This window comes from Diadema antillarum, unplaced genomic scaffold, assembly GCF_040938485.1.
Source record: "Diadema antillarum isolate AM-2024a unplaced genomic scaffold, OU_Dant_1.0 seq00000102_RagTag, whole genome shotgun sequence".
NCBI classification, from domain to species: Eukaryota; Metazoa; Echinodermata; class Echinoidea; order Diadematoida; family Diadematidae; genus Diadema; species Diadema antillarum.
The window spans coordinates 264668-281302 of record NW_027271189.1 but is presented as its reverse complement, the minus strand read 5'-3'; the positions used below and the strand labels follow the sequence as shown (position 1 = coordinate 281302).

Here is a 16635-nt window from a genome sequence, read left to right as displayed (position 1 = left end):
GTATGTTGGCAAAGATTCTCTAGGAAAAGTTTTCGACCTTGGATAAGAGTTCAAAGTTCAAGTAAAAATGCTATAAACTGTAACTTTTTTCCATCCCTATCTCTGATAATGGCTAAAAGTATCTCGAAGCTTTGATATACGAATACATAATGCCTGATGATGATTCTCTTGAGTCTTGGGAAATTTTGGTTACGAGGGCAAAGGTCAAGGTTCAAAGGTCATGTCAAAATGCTGAGATTATATCTCCATACCTCCAAATGACTCAATACATGCACTTGATCCAAAATGCATCACCGCACTGTGCTTCATCAAGGAAGAACCATAATTCGAGGGCAATGTGTGTCAAAGTTAAAAAGTTGAAATGTTAAAATGTCACTATTTCATTAGTATTTTGAAAATGGCTCGAAGCTTGTCATAAAAATTGATGCATGCTATACCATCAGTAGTGATTACTTAAAGAAAGTGGTTGGTTATGGGTCAAAGGTTAAAAGTGAAAAGTTAAATGAGACCTTTAATGGTTTAAGAAATGTATAACCCCGCAACATATTATATTTGGGATTGTACTGTCATGCAATCAAACTTTCAATCATGTCAATAATATACGAAACCAATTGACGTCTCACGTTAGATCATGATGCGATACGTCGCCATTATATATAGTAACATTAATCATTTTCCTATGAATGTAGAATATTATAGGATTATAGCCTGCCCGCGGCCCACGCAGGATTACTACATAGGTTGTCGTAGGTGAACCACAGAACGATGATGATTGAAATCAGATTCTCTTAATGTTTGTTGGGCCAAGTAAACAAAAAAGATAATGACAAATAAAAAACAGGAAAAATATTTTCTCGTTTCGTCTTGTTTGTTTGTTGGTTTGTTTTTGGCGCCCCATAAAAAAGTTATCTTATTAACGCTATGAAGAGAATATTTCGATTCATTTCCTCTGCTTTCAGCCGCTGAACCTCGCATTTAAAGACACACTTAACACCGACTGGAAATTAGACTAGCCGGATAGTGTTGTGCAGAGGATCGGCCATTTTTAAATCCATCGTGTGAGGAAAAGTGCCCTAGCCCGTTTTTTTTTTTTTTTTTTTTAAAGTTAGGACAATAAACAAATATCTTTGTTTACTTATTGGCCTAATTTTTTTTTGTCCTTCATTTTCTATCGGTGTGGTATGACATGCAAACATTTGGCATATTTAAAAAAAAATAAGACAAAAGTGAAAGTGATACGTTCTATTGTGATATTAGTTTAAGTTAATTATTTTTTGCCAATATTTTGATAGAAATTTCCAATGAATTTTTTTTTTCTCAATCTATGCAATATCTTTTTTTTTTTTGTAAAATAGATTCATTCACAGTGAGTTTGTCTATTGTATTCTTTGACTTGAGATGTTGCTATGTTTTGTATGTTTTGAAAGTTGAGACGTTCATGTGGAATGTATATAAGTGAATGAAATGGAAATAAAACAAAATAGCTCTATCATACAAAAAAAGTGTCGTATGTACATGCATGTACTTTTGTACAGTATTCATAATGTATGCATGTATACGGGGGTGGGGGTAGAACATCAAATATTCTCTTTTGTTTTGCGACTGAGGCAAGTTCCGAACATCACAGTAGTAATGCGATAGTTACAGCCTCCAGAGGGCAGCATATCATTTGTCGAAAAAATCGTCTAGCCAAATAGACGTACTGAGGTGAGTGACTTGTCTGTGATATTTTACATTTTACCCCTTCGAATTGATGTTTTAAGTCATAATAGTTGATTAATTACTGAGGTAAAAAGCAAATAATGTTATATGCATTGCGGATGACTTTTATGAGCGTTATTTCTTTGTTTGAGCATGTTGTAATCATAAGTATTTGCCGGATGCTCGTATGCAGCGCAGTGCAGAGGTCATAGGGCTAGGGCCGTGTGCTGCCTGCGTAGATGCCAAATACTGCTGTGTGTCGTCGAGAGAACACCGGGAATCTCGCCTGCCTGTGGCATAAGGGAACTACGTACCAACCTTTCGTTCCACAGGCATAGGGCAGTGTTCTTTCCCTTTTGCCTGCACGTATTTGGCGCATACGGAAAGAAAAAATCGAGGATTGACCGAACGATAGAAGTCATCCATTGTATTCGAGGCCTAAGTCACAAGCTGAGTGATGATACTGTGAGCTGTGTGAGTTTTCATTTTGCAAAGTGATGTCAAACACAAGAAGAATTCTAACTCAGTAACTAGTGTTACCAATCACCATATAAATTTAAATTAGAATCTATCTCTAACGTTAGAGACAACTCGACTCTAACATTAATAGTCTACTCTGGATCTGATCTCTGTGTCTAACTTTAGAACTAGATTCTTCTAGATTCTACAAGTTCTAGACCCCTGGGCCAGGCCGGGCCTGGGTGGGCCCTAGTTTGAGAGACTAGTACAACAGTAGAATTCTAGACCTCTCTAATTCAAAGCATTGTAATTTACCATTACCAATCGAATTAGAAATAGATTCGATACGCTGTTGCCTGAAACATAGAAGTTGGTATCCTGGAGTAGCGTTTATCATATGAAATTCAGATATACACCAAGCCATGAAATGAGATCAATTATCCGTAGATTGATACATAATAATGTAGACATGAACAGTGTTTAAATCAGTCGATTTTTTTCATTTTCTTGAAAAAATCCGCATTTTAATAACTTTTTGCGTTCACGATTCTCCCATTGTAGTGGCGGCTTCGATTCGCCCATCATCGTAAGTAGAGAGCTCGCTAGCGCTGAGCCAGTGCGCGGCGTCCGCGGGCAGTCGTAAATCACAAAACACCCATAGCGACTCCTGCGGCGGCAACCGCGAAGCTCTTCACGGGCTCCGATCGGACAGCCAATTTCACTGAAACAGGCATTGCAAGGTCCACTTCGTGTAGAGTCTACCGTTCTTACCACATGTGCTAACATGCGGTCAATAAATCTTCCTTTCAAAAAATCAGAAAACATTTCAATTTTGAAAAAAGTGAAGTTTCGATACTGCCATATTTTGTGCAATGTGGATTAAGTACAAAATACACCAAAGGTCACGACAAATAATGCAAAATTTTGACCTAGCTTGCTGAACAGATCATCCTCTTCAGGCTACTAGCGGTAGGTAGTAGACGCAAACCCACATACAGGAAGGCAAAAGTAGATCAGGTTTGTGATTCGAACATGTTGTTTGACATACGGCCACATTGCTTTTGAAAAGAATGATATCAATGCACCCTTGTCATAACTGCTATTACAGCTAGCGATCGTCACGAATGGGCTCAGAAGTTGAGCACTGCGTGTGTAGAAAACGATGTACATGTGCGAGAGCGCCATCTAGTGCTGAATGACGAATGCTACCTTGAGTAGTTTGGTGAGGCCAATTATTGAATATTGAATTCTATTTTGCTAGCCATCTAACAAATGGTTAAAGGGACTGTACAGTACTGGTTGAGGTGAGGATTGAGCTTGTAACGTCTTGTGAAGATATTTAGGAGCCACTCTGAAAATGCTAAAGAGCATACTTACTAAGGGGAATCAAAAGTTTATTTGATAAAAATCGGTTTTGATATGACTGAGATATCTAAAAGCAAGGTAAAATGAGATCCTTATAAAGTTGTGGCTGTCAATTCTATTACGATCACATTTTTTGATATCTCAGCCATTTCAAGACCAATCGTCACCAAATAAATGTTGAATCCTTCTTGAAATTACGTGCTCTTTCATATTTTATAAGAGATTTCTCATTATTTCTCACCAAAAAAAATGTTTTTATTTAAAATAAACCTGAATCCTCACCTCAACTAGTACTGTACAGTCCTTTTAAGCATGCTGTACTCTATATAGCCCCCTTGTAAATGGCAACTTTGTGAGAAGGGCAACAAACTGCACATGGAAGTGAGGAAGGTTTATGTACATTAATAATTGGAAAAATGACTCAATAAATTTGGTAACTGGATAGCAAAATGTGCCCAATAGTCATTTGATGTCCTTTGTTTCTATAGTAAAATTTGTAGACATTTACCAGCCGTAGTCTATTTACAGCTGGCAGCTAGGACAGGATAAGTGGATGAATTTGCAAGTTTCCCCTAAGGTGAATAATTTGTTTTTTTAAGTCATCCTCTTTTCACAACCTGATTAAAATATTTGTTTGGATAAAAGTTGGCTTAACTGAAGTGATAACATTTGAGTGATCCTTATAAGAGGTGAGACCAGAATTAAATTGAAAAGCATAATTTCAGTAAGTTGTGAAGTAGAGTCCAATAAGGACTGTCAAAAATCCGTCTCGATCATCTGACTTGCTTTTGAGACTCTGGTCCCAGTATTGTATAGAGAGATTGTACACTGAGTGTTGCTTATTGCACATTATACTTTCAAGAGGCAGATTTTCTGCTGACACATCAGCAAAGAGAAGGGAAAGTAAATTTCAAAGAGGCCTGAGACAATAAGTATTTTGTTCTTTTATTATACACAAAGAGTGTCAAAATCATGTACTGCAGTAACCATGATATTTGGCATTCTAGGGACTCCTGGGTAACCTTACTATTTATGTTCAAGGAGTTGGCTTTTCGCTGAGTGATTAGCATATTTATTCAAAATACTGAATAACCATCTTTAGGTAGAACATTTTTTTTTTCACAGAATTTGTGTGTGTTAACATTTCCTGCTTTTAATATGCAGTAGAAGTAAAACTACTTCGGATACTTTTTACAACATTACTAGTGACAATTTTAAAACAAAAACTTTTTGATATATTTCTGATATTTACAGCTACCAAATTGATATTCCTGAGACTCATTTCCATATCAAGTCAGTTTGATGATTATTTATGTCATGCTGCTTACTGTGAGTAGTAGATTGTAAAAGTCTACTGCTCACAGCCGTAAAGGGACAAGCAATAGTCCTGAATATCAGGTGATCCATGCATCAAAATGTTTGTTTAAAAGGAAATTACACCACAATTTGTAATTTTTTGGAGACCTTTAATACCATTATTTTATTCTAGTTGTAGTATTATCTGTTTTCAATAGCCAGAGTGAATCATGTAGATTTGTCAAAGACCAGAGTTGTTCATGTTTAGTCTTTTTATTCTGATGTAAATGATATACTCAGTATTGAAGTTAAAACAAGTTTTTATGATTCAGACATCATGTCATGCAGACCCAATGTGCTCAATCCAAATCTCAACAAACTATACCAGAAACACATTACTCTGGCTATCACCCACACTGAAGTGCTGACCTACAGCTATATCAAGAGTACCCATCCCTGCTTTGGTTGTTTGACAATGGAATGGACAGGATGGGGCTTGGACAAAGCCCCTTCTACACTCAAACTGTTACACTCCAGTAGCTGACCTGTTATGCATTGCTCTTCACAATATCTGAGTCTACAAAGGCATGAGAGGCTATCCCTAGCTATGCAGGGCCTGAACACAATTTAAACTCATTGGAAGGGCCTGAGTATGCCTTACCTTTGAAAATTCGACCTGTGACCCACTCTGTACCCCCCCCCCCCATTTGCAGATGTATTTCAGAGAAAAGTAATAATATACAGTTGGCATGTAATATTTCCTGTGCTGTGCATCCTTGTCCCTGCATGTGCCCTTGGGTTCTTCATGCATGCAAAGTACCAATTATACAGTTTATGGTTTCATGTGATGTTGCATACTGGTTAACGTCATTGCATACCACAGTGAATGGTGTGGGATTGACAACAGTGCGCTGTATATCAGTATACTGTTTAAAATGACATTTACAATTTGGTCCTAAGTAATAACGTGAAAATCATCATCATTATTTCATCATTTATGGTCCATTTTTCACACTCAATTAACTCACATTGATCTTTTTCATCAGACAGTCGGTGATTTTAAGGAGCAAGGTAACATAATTTTGTTCTAATTAATCTTTACCAGAATTATTCACTATGATGGGGCAATGATATTTGCTAAGTCCTGCTTGTGTGCTATTTATTGTCATAGATAACAGGCATGCTGGCTTTATGATCATAGGGTACAATATCATAATGATAATTGATAAACTACATGTTAGTCTTTCGTATGTCGTGCCCTTTCTCCTCATGATGTTATGTAAAAGCCTTTGCAACATAGCATTACCAGTTGGGTCACTGGAATCAAACTGAGTACACTGTTGACAGATCTGTTAACCCCTTGAGGATGAGCTGATTTTGCTACAACATGCATTTACCATAGACACTTGCCCGAGTATACTCAGGACTCATCCTCAATGGGTTAACAGGGAACTTAGTCCTCCTGGAGAACAGTCAATCCATGCTGCAGTTTGGGTATCTCATGTTATTAGTCATACTCTTGAATTTCCTTTATTTCTTTTGTCAAGCTCGTGTGGGTTTCTTCATAGGAGGCCTGAAGCACAAGTACATTTAACCCTAAGGTATCTATTATAAAAGCTGTTACTATTACCTACCTGCAAGTTTGTACCAAGAGGTGCTGTACTATCCGAATCATAATGTGTGTGAGAGATTATACAAACTTTGCAGGTAATTCAGTGATACAATTGCATTTATAATCAAACATACAAGTGTGGAGACACATCAAACTAATACATCTTCTGAACAGGTTGTGTGCTAAATGAGACTGTGATGTTCAATACTTCAAGTACAGCTTATCTGTGTCACACATTGACATGTGCATGGACACATGTGATATACACTCAAGTCTTTCACACACACACACACACACACACAGACATGCACACACACTCATGCGCATGTACATACAATGTAGTGAAGTATTGGCACTTGATATTGTGCTCTGTTTGAATTTCAACTTGTTCAAGGGGAATTCCAGACCAGTTAACATCTACTGTAGTGTACTAAGGAAGATTAAAAGTTTAGGAATACAAAAGTGAAAATTTCATCAAAATAGGATAAAAATGAAGGAAGTTATGAAATTGCGAATATTTGCTAATTTTCACAAAACACTTCTTGAATAATTAATATGAATATGCAATTGAGTATTAAAGGACAAGTCCACCTTCATATACATGTGGAGTAAGTGAATGCAACAATATCAGTAGAACACATCACTGAAAGTTTGAGAAAAATCCGACAATCCATTCAAAAGTTATGAATTTTTAAAGTATCTTCGCAATCACTGCTGGATGACAAGACTACTACAGTGTATGATGTCACATGCGTAGAACGATATAAGGAAAATGAAAAGAGAATTTTAGAAACTCCACTTTTTGAATAAAGTGCACATTTCTTCGACTTGTTACTGACGTTAAAGGGTAATATTATTCCCCTTGCCTTCTGAAAGACAGAAGTCGAGTGTTCTTTTGTTATGCGAGAAAAGTGAAAATATGTTGAGTTTTCTTTATACTTTCTTTTTCGTTGTACACATGTGACATCACAAGCTATAGTAGTCTTCTCATCCAGCCGTGAATGAGCAGAAACTTCAAAAATTCATAACTTTTGAACAGATTGTCCGATTTTCCTCAAACTCTCCCTGATGTGTTCTACTAATATTGCTGCATTCACTCAACCCACATGTCTATGAAGGTGAACTCGTCCTTTAATGATGTCATTACCTCACAACTTCCCACTGTATAGTTTGTATAGTGCACAAATTCTTGAAATTTCCTGTGTTGTTTTTTTGTTGTTGATCAAATACGATTAAGACCTTGTCTTCAATCATAATGTATCTGTCTGATCATTATTTTGAATATATTTTGCTAAGAATAACAACAAACATGTATTTTACACTTTTATTGCATCGAATTGTTGTTGTTGTTTTTTACACAATCAGTGGAAGATTGTGAGGGGATATTATGATCATCTCATTTTCATATATGCTACATGTACAAATTGTATTTCAGCCGTTTGACAAAACTTTGCAATTTTATTCCTTCTCCAATTTTTATCAGATTTTGATCACATTTTCATTGTTGTGCATGTAAAATTTTATTATTTTTTTTAGACTAACTTCTAACTGATGCGGAATTTCCCTCTAAAGGACCCATGAAATCATAGATGAGGGTATAAAAGGCAAAGATCTTATAATGACCTTTCTAGCTAGACTGATTAACGTAAAACCAGAAATGTTCGTGTGTATTTGCATCTTCCCACATTTTGCAAGTGCCAAGATTTGTGAAATTAAGATGCACGCAAAAGTTCTTGTCTACACTGTACTGTATACGTGGAATATTTCACGAGGTTTTAATTTTGCGAATTTCGCGAGTCAAGTGCTATTCGCGAAATTAAAGACATGCGAAAATATCGACTCTGATCCCGATTTGAATGTGACGTATGCATACATTTCTCCGTTCACTACAGGACTCCACGATCCCTAATTTAACCACTCCCGAAATCATCGAGAAGTCCCAATTCACGAAAATTTAGACTCGCTAAATGGCGTATACAGTAATTGTATGTGTTTAATGCCAGTGGCAATTTGCAAAAATTCCATGCCATGAAAGCATCTTGCTGCAGAGTATCTTTTTTTATTTCTGCAAAGCATTCCTTATGTAAATGGAACTGACAACCTTTTTACCAGAAAGCGTACGTGCATATAATGCTCGACAGATCTGTCAAAGACCTGCCTAGTCACACAGTGAGTCTTAAAGATAGTACTGTATTTCTCATGAAGTTATCTGCTGAATTAATGTACAATGTAGTGCAATTTGGGAGAAAATCGCTATTATAGTAGCCCGATGATGACAAATAACAAATTATCCAGGCCTAGAATCATCCATGATATTTAGGGTGAAGTCTACTTATTAGTAGTGCTGTAGATTGCACAAATAAAATGTGAAAGTGCAATCAACATATTTTCAGCATCTTTTATGACTCAGTACTGAAAATATATGACCTTACAGTCACATTTTGTGTCTTTACTTTTCATGATAGAGCTTGTGTATAAATTTTACCCTCTGACTTATGAGGATATCAAATTTTGATTAGCAGTTATTGTGCATTATAATTATTTCTCTCACCTGTTCATTAAGCAGATTACCATTAAATGGTATACTGTACTTAGTTAATGACTGGAGATATTACAGGTACTATGTTTTACAGTTTCTTTCATGCATTACATGAGAATATGTAGAAAAGACTCAGTTGTGCTTGCTTTCCTGTACAATATGTGCATTGTGAATGTTATGCAGAGGTATCTCATGCATAATGTAGCGTGACTGTCCTTTTTCTTGGTAGGGCTATAAAGTCGCAGAATGACAGTGGATGTACATGTAGATGCCTAGAAGTGCAATTTGTACAGCATAATGCACTCACTGGTTTCCTGAATGATCAGTAATGCACATCATGCTAAATGCCGTTAGTATAAACATTTGTTATGTACTTTAAAGGAGCCCTTGCATGCTAAAGGATGGTTGAAGTTTTACTTTTTAGTATCAGATTTGCATATTTGTGTGTTATACTGTTAGTGTGTGTATGCATGGCAGTGTACAGACCATGCTTTTCTGTACATATGGTCCACATGCATTACTATAGTTCATCAGGAAATTTGAGGATATATTTGTAATTTTCTCAGGGATACCAGTGTATCATGTGTAGGCCCTACAACTACTGTACTTCATCCCATAGTCTGTTGTTTATAAAAAAAGGAAAAGAAAGGGGAAAAAGATCAAAGATTGTCTTGTGAGAAATGTAGCAAGAACATAGAAAATAATAGACATGTTGCATGATATCACTCTACTTGGTCAACACAGAATCTTCAAAGATTTTTAGCAAATATAAGATATCTGATAGTCAAGCATGCAGTCACATTGGAGTTCAAGTGTAGAAATCATTCCAAAGTATCAGCATGTGGTGGACAGTCGTGTTATTAGTGACTGCTTCACTTGCAAAGGATTGTACTTGGCATGTTGTCCAAGGAACTAAAAATCTACTTTTGGCCACTTGTCCTTGACAGCTACAATGCAATACTCAATGTCTGACACCTTAATGAATGGCCATTTGTCTGTTTAGAGTATGGTGTTCTTGTCCATGCACTCATTTTTGCTAGTGGGAGAAATATCTTGATAATAATGCAAAGTAGTCACCTCACAATTTCAAGCTTTTCTTATAAATTCTCTTCAAGGCTTTTAGCCTGTACCATCACGTATCACATGTCAAGCACTAGTTCAATCTACCTCCTTGTTTTGTTTCAGAAATTTTCACATATTCTTGGAAAGATAAAATATTTCCCATAAAGTACTTCTACTCAATGATAACATGTTATACAAGTAACAGGCAAGATAAGGAACATAAATCTGTCACAGAAATCAAGAAAGAATGGTACATATATGGCACATTACATATCTTTCTGTGCAAGCAGAGTTCGTAACAGATGCAGTTTATGCCAAAGAAAAGATCAGTATTGAGTATGTAGAGATGTGAGGAAAGCACTTATAGGTTTTGTGTCAGTTTTAAGATGAAGCTTTGCCAGGGATTTTACTAAAATTGTAAAATTTTTAGTTGCCATCAACATGTAATTCTGTATAATTACAGTGCATCAATTACGTGTTTCCATGATAGAGTCTTCAAAATGTACTGTATGTGTGTATTTGTATCAAAGCTAGACCCACGGGGCTATACTTTAGGTGCAAGATAAAGGACATTCCTGTAGGAATGATGTGTGTTTGGTGGGATTGACTGGTATCAGCCTAGCCTTTGAACCTTGTCAGCAGGAGGACAGAACTGATTAAGGTCAAGTGTCAGATCTCACATCAAAGGCGAGAGACTTCAGCTGCAGCTGGTTTCATACCATGACATGAGGTGCAAAGCAGTATAAGGCTTATACAAACAGTACGTTGTGCTTACACCAGCAAAGGATACTGGAAAAAAATGCACAAAGCAAGATTTTGGCCAATTTTTTTCATGATCTTTCAGTGCAAGAATGTTTTAAAAGCATGCAGTAAGGAGTCCAGTGCAGGGTCAATGAAGATGACAGCCGAACTCATGTCTTAATAGGAAGCCTAAAACAAAAGGCATGTCAGATTAAAATGCTGACCAAGAACTGATATGGGGCCCATCATTTGGTATTCATATATGCAGCAAAAGGGTTAGTCATGTGCCCTCATGAACTTCTATGTGAGGATTAGATGACTTGCCATTTTGATATTTGAATAATGAAATTATGTAGTTGTACTCTGGGAATAAACACATAGGATTGGCCAGGGTATTTGTGTTATCATATCAAGCAATTTACTTAACTTGTTCCAGTGCAGTCTTAAACAATCATGCTTGTGCCAATCACCACATGCACTATAGATACATGTACAGCTGTAACATGTGTCTCTGACACATGGAAAATCTTAGAGCAGCCTATGCAGTGAACCCCATTTATGTACAGTGTAAGTAATTTCTGAATTCTACTGCTCCATGCTGTTCCTTCTGAAGGATGATTTTGAAATTGAACAGGTAAGTTTAATGAGCCACATTCCAATTATCTTTTCACTGGTGTAATCTTGAGTAGAATGTGCTGTAGTATTTTGTCATTGACACAACTTTATCAATTTGGGACTCTTACCAACACATGTGATGCAGTGTTTCATACCAAGAATGAATGATTTAATTTAGAAAAAACAAAACAAAACAAAACCCAAACACCCCCAGAAATAATGTATAATTGTGAATCTAGACTGATCATTACATTTTAGACTTAATTGAAAAGCCTGATATTGTAAGGAATGAAGATTTCATTTTTAGTTGGAAGATTATGCGTGCATGCAAAATTATGACTCTTTATTTACATGACTTCAGCTATTATGAAGAAGACTCTTCTGTTTGGATTGTTCATTGGTTGTTCCAACACTGCACCTTGTTTGTCTTTACACTGCCTACACCTCATTGCATAGCCCAAGATGACTCGTTCTTTGTCAGCATTAGTTGAATTCTGGCGTTTCAATGAGTTTTGTGTTGGAGTGTCTTCACTCTGCCATAGACACTTCATTCTACCATGTGTAGCCTGATTTCCTCCAGCTATGGTATTTGGAAGTGTTCCAGAAAAACACTGCATTAAGAATAAAAGGGGAATTTACCCAAAACACTGCGTTAGAAATAAATTGGGGAATTTATCCAAAACACTGCATTAGAAATAAAATGAGGCATTTATCCAAACACTGCATTAAAAGTAAAATGGGGAATTTACCGGTACATGTATGCCAAACACGTTCATGGATTCAGGAGTCAATGAATGTAGCATGATAGATCCTACAGGAGTCAATGAATGTAGCATGATACAAGGTTGTAGATCCTATAGACTACATCAGTGGGTGAAAGGAATTTGGTAAGCAGTAGGTGATGCTGGTTCAAATATATGCTGGCTAGTTCTGTCCTTTTCACTTGGTTTTTATAATAATAGAGATCAAACACATGGCCTTACTGTAGCTGCAGATGGTGATAGTAATAGGAAAGCATCAGTAGATTAGGACAAGCCATTCAAAGGTTTGGCAGTTTTAAAATTTGGATTCAGTCCATGTATTGTCATTGCTGCATGGGAAGGTAACGACATGTGATTTCTTGATAAGACAAGTATGTTTAAAGAAAATGTGAACATGCCCTTGACTTGTGACAGATATTTATTATGTTAAGGGAGTGGTATTCTTCCTGTGATATAAAGGAGTTTTATGTCAAGTGCTCTTCCATTATGCCAGAAAACTGGTAATGTGTGCTTTTCTTTTGTGTGTAATTTTATTTATAGAATAATGATGTTTTGACATAGCAAACTGTTGTAATCTTCCCATCTAGTCATGATGGTTTGATGGATTTTATCAAACTTTAAAAATTAGTAACTTTTGAACAGATTGTCCAGTTTTTGTCGAGCCCACCGGAGGTGAGGGGAGACGAAGGGATCGCCTGCGGCGTCTGTACGTCCGTCGTCCGTCCGTCCGTCGTCTGTCCGTAACGCTACAAAAACTTCAATAACTCTTTACTCTGGACTTCAATTGCAATCAAACTTCGAGGGAAGAGGGGTCATACAAAGTTTCACAATTTACCATAAATGAAGGTCACCTCAAGGTCAAAGCTCACAGACAGGGGTCAATGAACTTTTAGAGCCCAATGTTAAAGGACAAGTTCACCTTCATAAACATAAGGATTGAGAGAATGCAACAATATTAGTAGAACACATCAGTGAAAGTTTGAGGAAAATTGGACAATCGATGCAAAAGTTATGAATTTTTAAAATTTTTGTGTTGGAACCGCTGGATGAGGAGACTACTACAGCTTGTGAGTCATATGCGTACAACAGTATAAAGAAAATGTAAAGAAAATTCAACATATTTTCACTTTTTTCGCATAATAAAAGAGCACTTGACTTGCCTCTTTCTAAAGGCAGGGGGAATGATATTACCCATAACATTTGTCGGCAACGAGTCGGGGGAATGCGTACTTTTTTCAAAAGATGAAATTTTGTGAAATTCTCTTTATATTTTCCTTATATTGTTGTACGCATGTGACATATAAGTTATTCACACACTGCAGTAGTCTTCTCATCCAGCGGTTACTGCACAAAAACTTCAAAAATTCATAACTTTTGAACGGATTGTCCGATTTCCCTCAAACTTTCAATGATGTGTTCTACTAATATTGCTACATTCTCTCAATCCTTATGTTTATGAAGGTGAACTTGTCCTTTAATTTTTATGGCGCGTTTCTATTATGGGTCATAACTTTTGATCCATAACTCCATTTGTGACTAAACTTGTATGGTAGATGTCCCTTGGGGAGTGGATGATCACCTCAAGGTCAAAGGTCACAAGCAGGGGTCAACGAACTTTTAGAGCCCAATGTTAAGTTTTTATGGCGCGTTTCTATTATGGGTCATAACTTTTGATCCATAACTCCATTCGTGACTAAACTTGAATGGTAGATGTCCTTTGGGGAGTGGATGGTCACCACAAGGTCAGTGGTCACAAGCATGGGTCAACGAACTTTTAGAGCCCAGTGTTAAGTTTTTATGGCGCGTTTCTATTATGGGTCATAACTTTTGATCCATAGGTCCGTTTGTGACCAAACTTGGATGATAGATGTCCCTTGGGGAGTGGATGATCACCACAAGGTCAAAGGTCACAAGCAGGGGTCAACGAACTTTTAGAGCCCAATGTTAAGTTTTTATGGCGCGTTTCGATTATGGGTCATAACTTTTGATCCATAGGTCAGTTTGTGACCAAACTTGGATGGTAGATGTCCCTTGGGGAGTGGATGGTCACCACAAGGTCAAAGGTCACAGGCAGGGGTCAACGAACTTTAAGGGCATAATGTTAAGTTTTTATTTTTTTTTTGCCATAAATTTTTCCCCTTTTATATCTCTTTTTATCTGTTATATCTCTTTTTTTATCCATTATATCCCATTCGCGTACAATTTCTTGTACGCAAATGGGCGAGACACATTATGGCACTTGCCTTGTTCCTCAAATTCATTGACGTGTTTTACAAATATTCTGCATTCACTGAATAAACATGATTATATTTGTGTGTGGGGCTTGTTCCCCTATTAAACCTAAGTGTGTAAGATGTCCCCTTTGAACGTGATCTGACTAGGACTGCACATATTTGTGAGTGAGAATGGTGTTTGTGATTTTATATGTATACATCACACACTTTTACAAAGGGAAGGTATGATCTAGCTAGTCAAGAAATAAAGTTGTTGGTATATCCTGTCAAGGTTAGGGTCAGAGGACATGTTTAGTTTTCTTCATTTTTACCTGACATATCAAAACTGTAAATATAACTGTCAAGTATTAAAGGAGGTGATGGTTGCAGAATGACATTGCATGAGACTGATCAGATTTGTGGCAGAGACAGTAAAGATTAAAGGTCAAGGACAAATTTTGATGATTGTGAGATAATTTGATGTGATTCAGTGGAGTAAACGGTGAAAAATGGAAATTTGGGCATGAAAGATTAAAAAGTTGCTTTTATTTGTGATGTTATGTGAATCTTATATTAATTTATGTGGCTTTTTGAGAAGCTGTTCCACACTAATTTGATCATTCAGAAATATCAACTTTCCTTCATCCTTTCCTTGTAGTGATCTTTAAATCCTTTACAGTACCAACGGGTATTTCCTGGCTACATAATGTACATGCAATTGCTGATTGTCAAGCGCCTTGGACATAAATTTAAAGTGTATATTCATACATGTTAATTTGTAATTTTTCTCAGAGCTCATTAAAGGACAAGTCCACCATCATATGCATCGTGTGGATTGAGTGAATGCAGCAATATTAGTAGAACACATCAGTGAAAGTTCGAGGAAAATTGGACAGTCCATTCAAAAGTTATGAATTTTTGAAGTTTCTGTGCTGCCACTGTTGAATGAGAAGACTTCTACAGATTGTGCTGTCGTATGCGTAGAACGGAATATAGAAAACATAACAAAAATTCAACATATTTTCACTTTTCTCACATAGTAAGAGAGCTCTTGACTTGCTTCTTTCTAAATGCAGGGGGAATAATATTACCCATAACATACATCAGTAATGAGTCAAGGGAATGTGTAGTTTTTTCAAAATATGAACTTTTGTTGAATTCTCTTTATGTTTTCCTTATATTGTTCTGCGCATATGACATCATACACTGAAGGGGTCTTCTCATCCAGCAGTGACTGCACAGAAACTTCAAAAATTCATAATTTTTGAACGGATTGTCCGATTTCCCTCAAACTCTCACTGATATGTTCCAGAGACTCCAACTCTCCTGCTTTCGACAGGAGATCTCCCGCCGAAAGCCCATTTTTGCAAAATCTCCCGTTCTCCCGCTTGAAATGATTTCTTACTTATTGTCATTATATGTTGAAAAAACAAGCCTTAGATAGCACGAGATAACATCTAGAGCTGGACCCCGGCCACAAGGAACTTCGCGCTTCGTGCACATCTAGTTGGAGTCTCCCGTTTGCTAGGGGTTTCAGGCGGGAGAATCTCCAGATCAGAAGGTGCTTGGGGTTGGAGTCTCTGATGTTCTACTTATATTGCTGCATTTACTCAATCTACTATGTGAAGGTGGACTTGTCCTTTAACTTCAAGCTTGGAGATGCACAGTATTGATGGTCATTACACATGGCACAAATGTGAATGATGATCTTTCTGCATATTCCCCTTTGTTATGCACTAAAAGTGACATGATTGATGCTTTACAACATGACAAATTGAAGACATTGTTAAGATAATATGTTGCTCTGAAGACATACGATTATGATGCAACTGTTCATGTTCTGATGCTACAAATGGTTGAGTTCATATCATGCTTAAAGGCATTCTCAGCAAGTTGAACTTTGGCCAAGACCTTGGCTGTATAGGATGCTTGTAGGTGCCTTCCTCCACACCACAATGGCTGATTCATGCCCTGTGTCCCTTTGCTAGCCAGGCCTGCCTAAATGCAGGCTTCCTCATCTACGCTGAACTTCCCATCATGTATTCCGTTTCTTCCTTGCACTCTTTCTTCACACTAGGCTTTAATAAGCTAGCTAGGAAGGCTAAGGGATGGGTAGGGGTGGGGGGTAAGTGGGAGGAGCTGAATTGTATTTACTGCATACCTGAGAGTATAAATACATGAATGTATGCTGTGTTCAGACTTGGGGGTGGGGGTGGGGGAGTATAGTAGGACAAACAGGATTTTATTTACTGCATTATACCTGAGAGTATG

At 37.0% G+C, this 16635-nt stretch overlaps 1 protein-coding gene across 1 annotated transcript in view; it reads left to right on the top strand.

Annotated features, from left to right (window-relative positions):
* The first annotated feature begins 1683 nt into the window (after window positions 1-1683).
* The window catches only part of LOC139726852 (E3 ubiquitin-protein ligase TRIP12-like), a 74986-nt gene continuing 60034 nt past the window's right edge, over window positions 1684-16635 (top strand). The window contains exon 1 of the mRNA XM_071637845.1: window positions 1684-1707. The gene's annotated coding sequence lies outside the window, so the exon portion shown is untranslated. The remainder of the gene's footprint in view (window positions 1708-16635) is intronic.